The sequence below is a fragment of the Mus musculus genome, chromosome 1 (assembly GCF_000001635.26).
Source record: "Mus musculus strain C57BL/6J chromosome 1, GRCm38.p6 C57BL/6J".
NCBI classification, from domain to species: Eukaryota; Metazoa; Chordata; class Mammalia; order Rodentia; family Muridae; genus Mus; species Mus musculus.
In genome coordinates this window covers 152,782,119-152,788,118 of record NC_000067.6, presented here as the reverse complement: position 1 = coordinate 152,788,118, position 6,000 = coordinate 152,782,119, and positions in this window count along the sequence as shown.

Here is a 6,000-nt window from a genome sequence, read left to right as displayed (position 1 = left end):
AGCCGCTCTAGCAAACAGAGTCTTTGTACGCGCATCCAGGCAAATGACTAACAAAGCTGCTCTCCGCTGCGGTTTTGGCTTTGTTTGGTTTTTACATCTAATGCTCATGCTTTGATTTGAGCAACTGGAGATCCAGCTTTCCCTTCCACTCAGGCAGAATGTCACAGTGAGGTACCTCTGAATTAACTGTCTTGTAAAGCACACAGGAACCATGTTCTGGCCAAGCCTGCCCTTGCTATTGGCCTGCTTGCTGTTGTTTTAACTGAGTAAAGGAACTGGGGACCAAGTGGACACCTCTCCCACTCCTACCTCCCCATCCCTGCCTCCCCATCTCACCCCACCCCTACCTTCCCATCCCACCCCCTTTTTGTTACAGCCTCAAGCAGTCAGTTTACAAGCTTGAGTGGTTTCAGGAGCAAAGGTTAGGGCAGGATCCTAGCCCTGAGGAAACTTATGAGTGACATACATGACTTGCTAGACTGAACGATGCCCTGCTGGGCTACCCATTGTCACACGTGACTTGACATGACCAGGTAAAACCATCTGGGTCCAGGTTTGTGCTGGATCCCACTTCCAGAAGCTATGAACGGCTATGAATGGTTTATGCTTCATTTTAAAAGATTGTGCAGAAATACACTCAAGAGTAGGCCGGATGTGGTGATGCACCAACTTCAGTGAACCAAAAGATTGATCCCTTTCTACTGTCTCTCAGCGCATCAGCAGCTGTCCAAGTTTTCTGTGCCTTTTGGAAGCTGGGAAACTGTACAGTGCACAGGAGGCAGAGCTTCATTCGACTACATTAGGTAGGATTTATAACCTCTGCAGCCGTATCTGACCGGTGCCTATGGCCATGCTTGCTTTTAGATGCTCTTTCTCAACCCCTCTTGAGCATTCAACTGGGTTTCCACACTTCAGCTGGTTGCCCCATACTTCCTCTGCCCAGCGAAGGATCTTAGGTCCACTGGCTGTTTGTAAACAGTGGGTGGGGAACATATTGCAGCTTGATAGATAGAACTGAACACACACTCCCCACTAAGTAGGTGTGGGGTGGGTGAAGGGCTCCAGCAGGCCCTAACTTGGCAAATGTGGCTCTGACAGGCCTTGCCCTTCCCTCATTCATTCTCCCTTGTTAAACTGTTGAATTACATTCCTAAGCTAGCCCCCAAGGTCTATTCCCTTATTTGGACACTTCCTCATCCTAAGGATGACTATTATGGTTCAGCTATCAGAGTATTGCAGTCCAGCAATCAAAATTCCCCTTTGGCTCACTTAATTAACATGCCCAATCAAAGCAAACCAACTCATCCTAAGAGGGTTTTCCCTTTGGGCCAATGGCAGTTTATAAAGGGAAAACCTCTATCCAGAGGGAGTTTTTGTCCCCTAGGGCAAATAATCCTTTCCCTCTCCTTCTTGTTCTCTTCCTCATCCTGTCTCTTGCTTTGTCTCTTATTCCCTGCCCTTTGTCCCTCTGGAGCAAGTGGATCTCTGCTGTGCTGAGAACTTGGTCTTGGTGTGTCTTGTGCCTGGTCCTTTCAGTGGGGTGAAAGGGTAGTTGGGATTTGGGACAAGAAAATATCACCACTTCCGGGGAAGCAGACTGGGGGCTGAGGTGTCTGTGGTGGGTCCAGGTTTTGGGAAACCTTTATTCACATCCCCTCCTGTTGTTTGAGACATTGAAGCCACCAGGCAGTGTCTATTAAGCAACTGGGCTGCTATCCATGATCCTCCTACTCTTGGTTGCCCCGTGTGTCCGATTCGGGGATGCAGAAGACAGGGGTGGAGCAGACCTGTGGTCCTGGAGTTTCCTAATGTTGCCTGGCAACCTGGGCACAGGTGCTGTGAAGCATCCACTCGCGACTCGGGTGTAGGGGAACTCAACTGTAGACAAGATGGTCACCCATCTCCTGAGAGCTGGGGCTGGCCACAGATGGTGGCTCTTCTTTCCTCTTCTTTTACCCATTAGGACACAGCTTTGATTTTTGGGCACGAAACTATGTCTTCACAATGAGGGTGACATAAAACAAAAGCACATGGTTCAGAGGACTGTGTGTGTGTGTGTGTGTGTGTGTGTGTGTGTGTGTGTGTGTGTGTGTATCTGTGCATGGTATGCATGTAGTTTGGAACTAATGCAGAAATGCCAAAAATAAAAATCCCCATTCTTCCAAACTCTTTCTTTTAAGTTCTCTCTCCTGGAGGCACAAAATGTTTCTTAAATCAATAAATCAATCTAGGAATCCCCAGAACTTCCTGTCTACACCCAATCAGTTTGCTCTGCTCTGAAGTCGACCAACTTTTTCCCCAGAGTCTGTCATTTTCTTATTTGAAGCTTGTAGGCTTAGATTTTTCAAAACCTATTTTTTAAAAAGATTTATTTATTTATTATATGTACATTGTAGCTGTCTTCAGACACACCAGAAAAGGGCATCAGATCTCATTAAGGATGGTTGTGAGCCACCATGTAGTTGCTGGGATTTGAACTCAAGTCCTTCAGAAGAGCAGTCAGTGCTCTTAACTGCTGAGCCATCTCTCCAGCCCTCAAAACCTACTTTTAATAAGGGTTCTTAAACGCGTTCACCTCCTTCCTAGCCCACCTCCCACCAGAGGTAGTGGGAAGGAAAGGTACTAGAGCAAAGGAGGATGTGGAGCTGTTTAGAAATAGTTCTTTGGAGCAAATCCACTCTTCCTTGTCAGGACATCAGCAGCTCAGTTCACGAGAATCAGCAACGGCAGCTCCATCCAGAAGACACCTTGAAGCTCCACCAATCAGTGTGAGTTCACAGAAATGGCAAGAAGCTGCCGGGATAACATCAGAGCTTCTCTGGTGGTGTTTCCCTCTGTGAGGTCACCACAAAAGATGCCCAGCAAGGAATGGTAAGGCATACCAATACCACACAGCATCATCCACTGTCTGTTGGGTTATATTTATACCCTTTCCAAACTCTCAAGCATCCACTCTAGCAAAATATCACATGCCCTCTTTTCCAGGCTGCTTCCAGAAAAGCACCATGTGCCCGTTCTCAGCAAAACACCTTCTCTTGTGTTCACTTCAGCAAAAAACGTTCTCTAATGATAAGACAGTTTCCAGAAAAAAATCCCGTGACACAACTGAGTCTCCAAAGAAACCAGAAATTTCCACTTCAGAAGTTGATTACTCTGGAACAGGGATGGTTTTTAGGCCACTCCTGAGAGCCCTGCTCAGGAGCGCACACACACACACACACACACACACATGCATACACACATGTACACACACGTACAAATACAAATTCTCTCTCGTTATCGTGTGTGCTTGTGTGTGTTGTGTGTGTGTGCGCGCGCGTGTGCCATAGAGCACATTGAGGTCAGAATAACTCTTGGGAGTCAGTTCTCTCTCTCCACCTTGTTGAGGCAGTCTGTCTTGTTTCTTTTTCTTGTTTATTTTTCACCAGGATAGGGGGCACACAAGCTTCTGGGGAAGTCTGCTGTTTGTACTTTCCACCTTTGCTGTAGCAATGTTGGGATTACAGATGCCTGCCACTGCACTCAGGTTGTTAAGAGGGTTCTGGAAATGGGGGTAAGGTGGTCAGGTCCAACTTCTATCTAAATTCTCAGGTGGGGGCGGGGCAGGGAGGGTCGGGCAGGACAGGCAGGGCAGGAGTGAGGCTGGAAGAGGAGATTGCACTGGAGAATGAGGAAGACCTCTCCATAGACGTCCCTGTCATATCGTGAGGATCTGAATGAGAAGTAATCCCTCTTCCCCACAATGCATTTGAACTTTCAGGCTCCAGTTGGTGGCACTGTATGCATAGGTTACGGAACTTCTAGGACGTGGAGCCTTACTGGAGTTAATTTGTCACTGGGGGCTGGCTTTGAGAATTTCTAGTCTTGGCTGCTTCCAGTTCACACTCTCTGCTTCCTGTGTTTGGTTGAGATGAGAGCTGAGCTTCGTGGTTCTGCTACCATGCCTTCCCTGCTATGACAGATAGCTAGCCTTTAGGACAAGCCAAAATAAACTCTTAAGTTGTTTTTGGTTGTGGCATTCTCCCCCATCCTCCAGCAACAGGAAGGTATACATTAATTGTTATATAAAGACGATGGCTTTGGGGTTTAAAAGTCTTTAGAGTCTTTTGTTAGCTGGTTCTACCATGATAGTTCTCTGGGGGAAAATGACAGCTTCCTACTTCTCTGCAGGAATATGAAGAATGGTTACAAAATACAAACAGCACATGCACGTTTTTATTACATTGATTTGTGTGTGGGTGTGGGTGTTCCTCATGTGGAGATTGGAGGACAACGTATAGAACTTCAGTCTCTCTTTTTACCATGTGGGTAGGTTCTGGGGATTGAATTCAGCTCGTCAAGTGACCAAGCCAGCTCACTCAGTCAACAGGTTCTCCAGGCAGGAGCGAGGAGTAAAAAGAAAAGAGACAATTAGACAACATTGTAGCCTGACCCCAGCCAGGTCTGAGGCTGAGGCGGGTTTATTTTTCACCAATCTGCTTTTGTACCATTTTAATTACATGCAAGTAATAAGGTCAGTTCTAGGTTGAGGAACAAGCAAGACAATAAACACCAATAGTCGAGGACCGAGCAAGGCAATAAACAAAGTCCCGAAATCACTCCTCTGATCACCTTTTCTAAGGGCTTATCAGGATGACCAAGATATCAGAGTCTATTTCCCTGTCCCAACCCAAAGTCATATTCTTGCTGGAAGCCTACTTCTTTGTTCTAGCCTAAAATCAGATTCCTGCCTCAACTTACTTCCCTGTCCTGGCCCAATGTCAAGTTCCTGCCAAGCAGCCCTAGGAGCTCTTCACAACCAATGTTAATGGCAAGCACTTTTGCCCATGGAATTTTCTCAATGGTTTCCACTTGTGCATTAAAAATGTAACGTTGGGGCTGGGAGATGACTCAGTGGTTCCAAAATGGAGCTGGATGGAAAATGGAGGTCTCTATAGAGTAGAGGGGTGCTCTTTGCCACAGGGTGCTGTGCAGAGATGGTGGGCAGCCTTGATCCCTGGGAACCCCTGCCTCCTGATGCCCATACTGTAGAGTTTCTTCCTGATGGCTGTGGGCTGGACATGTGCCTTGCTTCAAAGAGAGAGACTCCAGAAGTGTGGGGATGTCACTTCCAAGTTTAGCTGACAGAAGCCCACACTTTGCTTCCAGTTAGCTTTCCCTCACTTGCTCTCTTTGACGAAGCCAGATGCCATCTTGGGAGCTTCACTACTGAGAGTTCTGTGTGGCCCAGAGGACAGCCTGTGGGCCATTGTCAAAAGGAACGAAGAAGCCTTTAGGGCAGCAGCCTGTAGACAGGTGGAACTGCCACTTGTGCATCCTGAGAAAAGGCAGCTCCCACAACCATTCTGTATTTGTGACCCCAAGGATCCCTTAGTTAGAGGACTCAGCTAAGCTGGGCCAAACCTCTGACTCCTGGGAACCAGAGAAAACAAATGTTATCCTAAACCGCTCTTAAAACTCAATTCTCCAGCACTTGGGAGGCAGAGGCAGGCAGATTTCTGAGTTCAAGGCCAGCCTGGTCTACAAAGTGAGTTCCAGGACAGCCAGGGCTATACAGAGAAACCCTGTCTCGAAAAACCACCAAAAAACCAAAACCAAAACCAAAACCACCAAACCAACCCCCCCCCCCCCAAAAAAAAAAAAAACAAAACCAAAACTCAATTCTCTGGTGAGATGGTTCAGCGGGTAAGAACATTGACTGCTCTTCCGAAGGTCCTGAGTTCAAATCCCACATGGTAGCTCACATGTTCTCTTCTGGTGACTCTGAAGACAGCTACAATGTACTTATCTATAATAATAAATAAATCTTTGGACCACAGTGAGCAGAGGTCCTAAAATTCAATTCCCAACAACCACATGAAGGCTCAAAACCATCTGTACAGCTACAGTGTACTCATATACATAAAATAATCTTAAAAAATATTTGAATTCTCTCTCTCTCTCTTCCTTACTCCCTCCCTCCCTCCCACATGCGTGGGAAAACTTGCGTGTGGCATGCGG